This window comes from Lactuca sativa, chromosome 3, assembly GCF_002870075.4.
Source record: "Lactuca sativa cultivar Salinas chromosome 3, Lsat_Salinas_v11, whole genome shotgun sequence".
In the NCBI taxonomy this organism is placed as follows: domain Eukaryota; kingdom Viridiplantae; phylum Streptophyta; class Magnoliopsida; order Asterales; family Asteraceae; genus Lactuca; species Lactuca sativa.
This window is the reverse complement of record NC_056625.2, coordinates 32,247,320-32,260,038: the sequence shown is the minus strand read 5'-3', so window position 1 is coordinate 32,260,038 and position 12,719 is coordinate 32,247,320.

Sequence of the window (12,719 nt, the reverse complement as noted above, 5' to 3'; positions counted from 1 at the left end):
TTGAGAGTTGAGATGTTATACTTTTTGTTATCATACCAAAAAATTAGCTAATAGACTATTAGAGTTGAGATGTTAGAGAAAAACTTATCAAATATCTAATATAAAGGAGATCTTTGTCATTTTGAGGGTCTATAAAATTAGCTAATAGACTATTAGAGATCAAGTCAAATGTTATTATCTTCTCATTTTATTTTTTTAGAATTGTACAGAATGGATCTACAATTGGTTATCAAAATGTACACGCGTGATAATAGAAGTCTAAAAAGATGTGAAAATGTCACTAAAATATGCTATGTAAAATGTCTCATTTTTATATGTTTTTATTCAAATTAATCGGTTCAGCCAAGATTTTATAAAAATCAGTTGGTTCGTTTTGATCCTGAAATAGACATAAAACTAGTGTTAGTTTAATTGTTCATTTTCCTGGTTCCCCGTTCGACTGGCAGTTCGAACTGGTTTTTAAAACAATGATTATTACTACAACAAGACGTAAGACAAGAAAGACAATGCATCGAATCAAAAAGATGCCCCAAAATGCATACGACCCTCCCAAACACCTTGACGTTTTTATGCATCCATAAAAGTTGAATGACATATGAAACAATCACGTAATACTATTGTTCTTGTAATCCTGAAAAGTGAAACCCCTACTTTGACTTTAAAACAATGATTATTACTACAACAAGACGTAAGACAAGAAAGACAATGCATCGAATCAAAAAGATGCTCCAAAATGCATACGACCCTCCCAAACACCTTGACGTTTTTATGCATCCATAAAAGTTGAATGACATATGAAACAATCACGTAATACTATTGTTCTTGTAATCCTGAAAAGTGAAACCCCTACTTTGACCACTCGATCAACGTAAGAGGGTGCAAATTTGTAACCCCCATGATCGCACGTTTGTAATCGTCAAACATTCGCAGGAAACATGTAAACTCTATTCAATTGTGAGCTCACAAAAAGGGTCCGCATAAGCATAAAAGTGACTCCAAATGCATTCCATGCCAATCTAAATTATCTCTAGTGTCATTTGATCCCTCTAAATCCCATCGTCAATAATCTTTCAAATTTTTAGCATAATTGAAAATAGCTCTATAAAGTATATTATACAAATCTATGTATTATGCCTCCGATATGGAAATCTAGTAGTTGATGAGTGGAATTTCACGCGTGGGGTTTAGGATTCAAACTTCGTCACACCTAAAATATTGCTAGTGTTCAACGATTGACCTTTCACGTGGGTCTTAGGGAATGTTGAGGTTTACCATTTTTATGCATCTATGTATTATCATAGTTATTTAGTTTAAACCTAGAAAGCAATAAGTCACATATACATTTGTCATGCAATATATTAAATATATTTATACCTATGCATTTCATGTTTGATGATAAGCATCTTTTAAAGGAACTAATTATGAAATTAGAATAACATTCACATTAATTTCAAGTTTTGAATTATAATTTTTTTAATATGACATATCACAGACGTGTGAATCCGGCAGTGTGTTAAAGAAATGATAAGTGTTCCTCAAATTAAGGTATGGTGGGCATGGGTTTGACTGATTTAAAACATTAAGGATACGGAATCTAAATTTAAAAATCTTGTTTCGACTCTTTTATATATATATATATATATATATATATATATATATATATATATATATATATATATATATATATATATATATATATATATATATATTGTTTCGACTCTTATATATATGGTGAGGTTCAATAGAGAACAATAATTAACCAAAGAACCAAGTAACCAATCGTGAGCGTTGGAAATCATAACGATCAACAATCAATGAAATAGATGTACACTTTTACATTGGACGCACACACACCGTATTATACTAAAAAATTCACCCTTTACAAATATAAATATTTTAATCAGTAAAATTTATATTTTTATACCAGTGTGACATCTAAACATGAAACTTGATAACCGTTGTAGTTTGCGTGGGTAACTCACGGTTGAATATGATCTTATAGATCGTGGGTGACTTTGGTGTGGCTCCAGAAACGAGAACACGAACATGGTTTTGAACGGCAAAGATGGAAGTACGTAGGACTCCTTTTTTTAAAGTTTGAAAGTCAGCAATACTCATAAATGTCATTAACTCTCCTATTCCCTTTTCTCCTCTTCGATAAATTCAATACTATTATACTATTTATCCAACAAAAAATAGTAGTATAAATTACACAAATGACCTCTATGATTTTGGGTAATGTGAATGTTTAGTCTTTAATATTTCTTTTTTACTCGTATCATTTCTATTGTTTAGTTTTATTTCGCGTTTAGTCCATACCACACATAAAATGACTATTTTGTCCTTTTAAATTATATATTACTTTTTTTAATGATTTAATTATTTATTTTTCTTTTTTCATTAATATTTAAAGTAGATGGACCCATTACCACCCCACCCAGCCGCACCCTTCCTTCTCCGGCAAGACTGTCGCCTTCCCCGCTCCAACTCATTCGTCATGATGAACTTAGAAAACATTTTCAAACCCTTGGATTCAAACAAAACATTTCGATGATTGAATGACAGTGAAGAACATGTTAATTATACTGCACTGGCACTAGAAAGAATTGGTAGATGTGGGTGAAAAGCTATTTACAGACAAAACCCCTCAATTGGTTATTCGAATCTTGTTTTATCTAATACTAAATCTATTCTTTCCACCTTAAAATATTGTCTACAACAAGTACAAGAAAATGTAAATGCATAGTCATACCAAAATGGTGAATTATCTCATAAAAAGTCAGAAACCAAATTAGGATTAAAACTTCTGAGATTCTCTAAATGAAACCCTAACGATTAAGGTTGTTTTACCCACGCCCTAATAAGTACAAGGCATACAAACCCGATTCAAAGAAATTATGCTTCAATTTGATTTTTGAACCAAACATTCAGATCAAACCCTATTCTTCTTGTCCTTCACCTCCGGACTGTGGTGGAGCTTCAATCTTTCCGGGGGAGGGGGGGGGGGGTAGTCAAAATTTTATATTTTTGGGCCTAATATATATAAAATTGAAGTATAGGGAGTATTTCTGCCAAAAAAATCAGGGGGGGGGGGGGGGGGGACAGCCCCCTAGCCCTATATAAGATCTGCCCAGGCCTCCGGAGAACCACCACCATGTTCGTCTTCTTCTTCACTAATTAGGAATCGACCTCCCTTTCCCTAACCGATTTCTAATTCTCTATCAATATTTTTCTTTCTCATGTACCACCAACCCATCAAAATCAAACTTGTAGGTTTTCGACACATAAAGAGGAACAAGAGGCAGCCACCTTCAGATCGACTATGGTAGGGTTGATTCAAGCAGTGGAGGATGGCAGATCAAGGTCTCATAGAGGGTGTGTGGCAGAGTGACGGTAATGATTGATTCTGACAGAGTGGCGGTTGTTCTGAAGCCGTTGATTCTCTGGCAACGTATAAGAGAGAGAATGAGAGAGAGAGAGAGAGATAGTGAGAGAACGACTTGAACATTTCTTGTGGGGAAAGCATGGGATCTTTTCTTTAACTTAGATTATTATTAATTAAAAAGTAATATGTAAATTAGAAAAGGGTAAACGATTCATTTTAGATGTAGGAGGGATTAAACACGAAACAAAACCAAACTATAAGGACAGTCTGAGTTAAAAAAAAATGTTCTTAAAGATCAAACATACAGATTACCTTAAACCATAGGGACCATCCGTGTAATTTACCCAAAATAGTGTTAATTTATAGCATTAATTACAAGATTGATAATTTGATATCACTACTTTTCAATTTCTATATTTATATTTTTTGAGAAATCTACATAACATGGTTTCTATAAATATCTGTCTGGGTTAAATCAGATTAACAACGAATTAAAACGAGTTTCATTTGATAAAAATTCCATGATACACATAAAAACTGGATTGATCTGGAGACATTTTTTGTGACAATACTTCTTTGACAAAGTAGATTAAAGTTATTAAAAGAACGAGATGACATAAGAAAAGAATTTACATACAAATGGATAACTTTCGGCCATTTTTATATCTTTTACCTTTAGCTTTTTTTTTTTTTTTTTTTTGTAACTATATGCATTTAACATGCCGGAGGTCAACAAGTATCACCCTTAATTGGACCGTTTTTTTCTTTTTAATTTTCGTTAACCTCATTGTAAATACGAGCGTTATATTAGGGAATGAATTTGGGTCATTTATTTCGAATTTTTAGTTTTAGCGTTCTAGCATATATGAATCCCTATACTAATAAAAGAGTAGTTCTTTTGTCATGTGTCACCATATTAGACATCTTAATTAATATTTTGCCACTTGTCAATTTATTAGTTTTTCATTTTAAATTTATTAGACCTTCTCATTAATATGATGCTATTTGTCAATGTATTTATTCTCTATTTTAAATTTTAAATTTTTTATTATTGTTTTCATTAATTCACAAATAAAAAATATTTAATATATTAAAAAATTAATTTTACATATTTATTTGAATCAACGATTATAATTTCACATAACAAATAAAAAATCTCTTAAATTAATAATTTATATAAAATAATTGATTAATAATTTTGAAATTTTACTATAAAAGTTTAATTATTTTTATAACTGTGGTTCCCACGGGTTATAAACTAGTACGTATATATACATATTCATATATAAATAGTATATGACTATATGAGTTATTGTCACTGTAGCCCAATAATGATTAGTATATTAGTTTAAATGATCTCTCGTTATTTTTTTTTTGTCTATGAAGGGTACAAACTTGTGTTTTTAGGTTTTAAAATGTCATTATGAAAATTTTGAAAGGGTCACCCAGTGTTAGAGAGGAAGATATTCAGAAAACGAAATTTCTGTTTTAGTTATGGCCATTATGAGTTTGTGGTGATGTCTTTTGGGCTCACCAACGCACCGACAACATTCATGGATCTCATGAACTAGGTGTACAAGCCGATGTTAGATCACTCGGTGATTGTTTTTATTGATGATATCTTGGTTTTTTCTAAGACCAATGAGCAGCATGAGGAGCACCTTCGTGAGATTCTTAGGGTTAAACGGATGGAGAGATTGTACGCCAAATTCTCCAAGTGTAAGTTCTAGTTGCGCGAGGTTCGATTTCTGGGGCACCTCGTCTATCAGAACGATAACTTGGTCAATCCTAGCAAGATTGAAGCAGTGATTTAGTGGGAGGTTCCGAGATTCCCATATGAGATACAAAGTTTTCTTGGGTTAGTGTGTAAGTCATTGTGTTTTAGTTGTTATTCACGAGATGGTACTTCTTTATTGTTGTTGGGTGTCTCGTTGTATCTGTCTACGTTGTGTGTGAGTTGTTGTGTTTTATTTGTTATTCGCGAGGCGAGTCTTATCACTGTATTAATTATGTCATTGTGTGTGTGCATGCTGACCAGTTGGGTCTTAATTGTTGTTGCTATTATGTGTTATTGATATGTTAATAGCTCCGGGGAGTGTTGTTAGCCCATCGGGACTGCTGATAGTCCCCAGGGTTACTGATAACCCATTGGATGTGTTGTTTGCCAGCCGGGTGTGCTGTTAGCCCATTGGGACTACTGATAATCCCCAGGATTGTTGATAACATATAGTTGTTTATTTATAATATGTTGTATGTGATATTTTGGGGAACTCACTAAATTTCGCGCTTACAGTTATGGATATAAATGTGCTTCAGATACTTCTGGTGATTGCGTGAAGGCAAAGGCTTGACTGTACACTCTCATCGACAGTTTTTCATGATTTCACATGTTATGATACTCTTATATTTTGGGATGATTGTATTCAATAAATATGATTTTCTGACTTGGATTTTCAGGAAACTATGTTTTACATAAATTTAAAAATAAAATTTTGGTTGTGATTTTTGGGACGTTACAGCTTCAGTTGTTGTGTAAGTTGGAATAATTCAATATTTTTTTAATTTTTCTTATAAATTCAAAGTTTTAAATGTTTAGAATTTCATATTTAACTTTTTTTTTTCTTTTAAATGAACTCATGTAATACATGGGTTTTACACCTAGTATATATATATATATATATATATATATATATATATATATATATATATATATATATATAGACTTATAATAAACATATTTTTTTTCAACCACATTCATTTGAAACCCCTTACTTTTTAACTTTTTTTTAAATTAATACATTAAATCCAATATTATTGTAATTTCATTATTAATTCTTTAATCTCATTATAATATAGTTAGTTTGTTAATCTAAATATGATGTTAAATTCAAAACATAATCTTTATAATATATTAAGATCCTATTTTTCTAAATAGTTAAAATGTTTAAATATAAGATCCAAATAAAAATGTCAAATTAACAAAAAAAAAGTTGGTTAAAATTTTATTTTTATAATATTTTTTCCTCAAAATAAATAGTTTAAAATAAATTAAAATTATTAAAAGTTTAAATATAATATTAAATATAAACCATATATCAAAAGATAGTTTTAAAACTCATTAAAACTAATAAAGGTATAAATAAAATGTTAAATATAAAACCTACATTGTAATTTCAAATTCACACACAACCCATAGATATATTTTATTGAAATAATATCACATAAATATATCTATCTAAATTGAGTTTAATTTTATTTTCACGGGTAGCGACTATTAAGATGATACGACTTTAAATAAAAGAATATATGATCTATTATTTGATACTCATAAATCTATTATGAAAGTAATTTCGTACACACATGTTTGATACCGCTTATCATTTGTTTAAAATACTTGGAATGTTTTATAATAAATCAGTGTAAGAATTATTAACTTGAAGTTACTAACAAAAAACATATTTATTTTAATAACATAAATTTATCAATATTTTAATTATAACTGCGCAATGCACAAAATATCGTCCAATATATTTATAGAAGAGACATTTTTACTTGCTCTACATGCATTTGAAACGTTCACGACTTTTCAATTTCTTTCTAATAGTTATTATAAATTTGTTAATAATGTTAAATTAATGCAAAAACTAAACTCCAATCATAAATTAAGTAAACTATAATATTAAAATATCATATTTTACTTGTATTTATAAAATTATGATTTTAATGTGGCGTTTGGTTCGCAGAATGTTTTTGAAGGAATTTGAATCTATTAAGAAATTGGAATCTGTTAGGAATTGCAATCCAATTCTATATTCTGTTTGGTTGTCAGAAACGAAATTTGAATCTAATTTCATATTATGTTTGGTTGGCAAAAAATGAAATTGAAATAATATAAAATGACAAAATTGTTCTTTTTTTATTATTTTTACTTTGTTTTATAACTTATATGTGGAAATATATTATATAAATTATAAAATTACTAAATGATAGTGATGGTGGCAGTGATTTTGACGGTGGCAATAATGGTGATGGTGGGTAGTGGTGAAGATGATGACGATGGTGGCGATAGTAATTATGATGGTGGCGGTCATGAGTAGTGGCGGATGTGGTGGGTGGTGGGTGGTGTAGTGGTGGAAGTGGAAATGGTGGTAGTAATGGTGGTGATGATGAAGATGGTGGCGAAGGCGGTGGTGGTGGTAGGGGAGGTGATGGCGGTGATGGTATGGTTGTGGTGGTGGAGGTAGAAGGTAGCATGGTGGTGATAGTGGTGGTGATTGTGGTGGGTGGTTGTGGCGGTGGTGGGTGGTGGTAGAGGTGGTGTGTAGCGGGTGATGACGGCGGTGATGTGTGGTGGTGGTTGTGGTGATAACGGTGGTGGGTAGCAGTGGTAGTGGTCGATAGTGGTGGAGGTGACGGTACTAATGGGTGGAGAGTGGTGGTAGCAAAGGTTTTGGTGGTGGTGATGGTGGGTGGCGGTGGAGGTGGTGGTGGTGACGTGTAGCGGTGGTGGTGGGCGGTGGTGGAAGTGGTGGTGATGGTGGTGACAGAGGGGTTTCATATATAGTGTTAAAAGTAAAATGGGTAATATGGTAACATTCAACATTCTCACTTGAAAGGAATTTTAATTCCTTATATTTTTTGATGGAATTTATTTTCTCTCATTGGAAGGAAAATTTGACTCACTTAGGAATCCAATTCCTTTTGAAAGCTTGAACCAAACAAAGGAAAGTGATGAAATTAGATTTCAATTCCTTTTAATTCCAATGGATTCCAACGAACCAAACGACACATAAGTTTTTCATATATTATAGTCAACTTATTAGTTTATATATGTTGTTGTATGTTAACAATTTTCATTTTAAAGTCATAAATTTTGTATAATTTATGATTTGTGCAAAATAGTTAAATTATTAGTTTCAATATAATGTTAAACGGTTAACTTAAATTAGAACTTCAGTTAAAAACCGAGAGACTATTTTATAAATAGTTAAAAATTATAAATTATAGTGTTAAACCTAAATTATAATCCTAAATTAATAAAAAACATGAAACTATTTTTTAATCATTAAGAATTTTCAAATAAATAGCTTAAAAATAAATTACAATAAAAATAGCTAAAAGTAATATTATATATAAAATTATAATGTTATCATTAAAAACAAAAACAATGTTTGTTGTTTTAAATAATTACAATCAAAGAACCTAATGATATTCATCAAATAAATTTTTAAAAAGTTAAATTTTTGAAACCAATATAATTAAGAGTTTCCAAATACGTTCTTTTAAATAACTTACAACAACAATAGTTAAAAGTAACATTATATACAAAAATTATAGTGTTACCTTGCAAAACAAAAACAATGTTTGATATTTTAAATAATTACAATGATAAAAATTAAAATTTTAAACAAATAAACTTTTTAAAATTAATTAATCATAACAACTGAAAATATCATTAAACCATTTATTATATTTAACTTTAAGGTTATTGTTACTGTAGCCCAATAATGTTTAGTATATTGGATTAAAAAGTTAATCATGACTATTTTTTACATTTTAAGGGCACGAACTCGTGTTTTATCGTGTTAAAAGGTCATTTTGAAAAAATATGAAGGGGTCACCCAGTGAACCCATCTTAACAATCAATTGTAAAACGCCACGTATATTAAAGATAGTCCAAGTTGGTTGCCATCAGAGTTCGTGTTATTAGATGTGTTGTGAATTACTATAATGGAACTATTCTGCCTGAATTCGGTAATTGCATTTTCCTTGAACATATGTGTGTGGCTTCCAATCTTCCATAGCTTTCCGAATTTAAGTTATTTCTCAGCCCATTCCAAAAATATATCAGGAGGAATTCCTCTATTGTTGTCAAATTCACTGTCAATTTATTCCCTCCGTTTGAGAAACAATTTTTTAAATGGTTTAATCGATTTCAATTGTTCCTTGATGGTTAATCTTACCTCAATTGAGAAACAACATCCTCTCCGGCGAAACTTCGACTAAATTTGGCAACTTGAAAAAACTACATGTTTTGGATTTAAAGCAAAACAATTTATCAGGTACGGTTCTGAGTATGAGAATGGTGGAGACACTTGATTTGTAATACAATGATCTTACTGGAACAATCCTTGCATCTTTGGTGAAACTAAGTTTTTTATCCAAATTTAGTGTCGCTTGTTGGAATTAAATAACTTAATTCCATTGAGAATGAACTTTATGTAGGAATCAATTCACTTGATTCTGTTATAAAGTTCCAAAAAATGAAGGAAATCGAATTAGAGCTTAACAGGAACACAAACTTGAGAGTCAATTCACTTGATTCTGGCAGAAAGAAAAACTTAACTGTGTAGGAAAAACAGGGGAGAATGAACAGGGGAAGAAAAGAAGTTTTCTGGGAAATCACTTAGGCTCCAAGTATTATTTAACGCATGAAAAAATTTACAAAAACTTAAATTAAAACAATTAAACATCTACAACATTTATACTAATTAAACTAGAAACCTAAACCAACACCAAAACTTAATAAATAGAAACTTTCCAAAAATACCCCTGCCAATTTGTGTAGTTTAATGGATTATCCAACATCGTTCACAATAATCTTAGGGATTTTATCCCTAATGAAGGTCAATTTTTAACATTTACAAACTCAAGCTTAGAGAGAAATCCCAGTTTATGTGGTGATGGGTGTAGAGTTTACACCTGTGACACTAGAACAATCCCTGTATCATCGATTAGAAAATCAAAGAAAAATATCGGGAACATTGTTGGAATGGCTATTGTGATTTGTTTCAGGATGTTATTTCTTCTTACTCTAATTTTTATGGTGGTTGCTCGTGTAACCAGTCGAGTTTTAATCACCACCACCGATGATTAATTGGGCTCTGTGAGATCCTCAAATTCATGGTCATTTTAAAAATTTTATTTATGCTTATTTAAAAAATCAGAGTATCCATTTTAGAAAATAATATTGCGGAATTTGTTCCCATAAAACATGATAAAGATATTATCAAAGCATTTTCGAAGAAATGTATTTTGTTTATATTAAATCATTGGGATGTCATCGTCAATACAAAAACATAAGCATAAACAGACATTACATTCATTTACACTAATGATTTACATCTCCTTTCATCTCTCAGTGTAATGTGTCATCGTATCGATACCTGTAATACAAATAAATTGGGTGGGTCAGGTTATGAAACCTAGTGAGTATATAGGGTTTTCAAACCGTAATAAAATAGTTAATTTGTTTCTTCACATACTTCATGTCAAACAATTAACCAAATTACTCATATCCATTATCTTTATTTATTTTTCCCTAAGGATTTACCCTAAGGGTCATCTCCTACATCGTATTTATCTTTCATCGCATTTTCTTGTATGTTTGTTCCTAAGGACATTTCCTAAGGATCATCGCCTACAACGCATAGATGATACTGATTCAGGGATTATTCCCCCAATACATGTCCAATAAGGGTTAGAGTATCATCTCATGAATACGTAGTTACTACATCGCCTGAACTCGTAATTCATCACCTACAGGTTATGAGCCTGCCAGTGTTTCCACATGACTTGTTTGGATTAGTCAGTGTTCGCCATCTATACTCTGGTAGATGACTACATCGCAACATCGCAGGTCAAGGTTACGACATCTCATAATCACCTCTTATCTCACATCACCTATTCATCATCGCATATCTATCATCACCTAGTTATCATCACCTTTCTATAATCACCTATTTGTCATCACTCATCTACCCATCTTTATCCAATATATTTATAGGTATAAAAATCATATGCAGTTTAAATCATGTAAAACATGTATAAATCGTTCATCTAACATAAATATTAGGAACATAGATAATAAGCACATATAGCATGTATTAATATTAAATACTTCATATTTATGTGTAAGATGAAAGTAATTATGCACTCACTTGTTAAAGTGACGATTCGCAATTCGGGCAACACCTCGCTTCTAACAACTTTATTTTATGTCACACCCCCAAACCAAGGATGGCGGAAACGTCCGGGGGTGGAGGACTTCATGTAGAGTATCACAACAACTAGTATAATAGTGCTCAAAGTAAATACAACCATCATAAATATAATTGAAAAAGTTACACCAAAGTATATGTTTACATGATTCAAATCAATTACATTATGATACAAAATGAACTGTTTGACGATTTATCGTCCCATCCTCAAAACGTGGTTGATTTCCTGTTTCACTGAATTCCTAAGAATACAAGTAGTTTTGAAAAGTGTCAACACAAAGGTTGGTGAGTTCATGAGCTTTTAAAGGTAAGAGTTTGAAAACCGATCTTTGTAAAGAGATGTATGTTACCAAGAAAAATCCAATATTTTCCTTACATAAGTTATGTGGTCCTAAATACCAGGACCAAAATCGAACAAGTATTCATCATACTTAAAGATATAAAAGTGGTTTCAAATTGGCGTAAAACCCTTTCTGATTTGAGAAAAACTCTTGTAATGAATGGTGTGTAGTCTTAAATACTAAGGCTGAAAATATACAACGATATTTGTAATTGATATAAAAAGTGATTTTAAATGAACATAAAACCCTTTTTAATATGAAGACGTACAAGTATTTTTCCATACTTAAAGTAATTTCTGAGAGCTAAATCGACATAACTCGCTAATTTAAAGTTAGAACCCGTAAATCTTATGATTGTTAATACCACATATGAGCTATCATAACCATACTTGACATAGACGGCCTCGTAATACGACGTTCTTCAGGCGTCGCCGTTAAATGACACTTGTCACCACAGACCTGCCGGTCTAGCTGTTGCAAGCAGCTCTGGTGTGGGTTTGTCAAACCCAATATAGATCTATACACAACTATCATGTTCTCCCTACAAGAGACTCTGGTTACAATTTACAGGACTTTTTGAATTTGTTACTTTGGAAGTAACCCGAAGCGAATGACTCACAAACTTATTCATTAACAGATTTACGTGAACTAAACTAAAAAACCTTTGATAAATAAGTTTGAGAAGTAAATGATACATAAACTATACCTATTATAGTCTATCCGAGATGTTTGTAATGTATAAGAACTGTTTTATGAAAACACATTAGTGTTATAAATCCATAAATTATGCTTATTATAGCTTAATATACGTGTTCTAAATGAATGAATAATCTTATCATGAATGACTAAGTTTCAGTTTATAATGATAAACTAACAAGGAAACACATTCAATATTTAGAACTTATTGTTATACACTTTGCTCAACATAATACAAAGTGTCATGAAAGTTATAATGCTGTTAACTAAATTTAACCCTTCTGCGTTGTTTTAGAA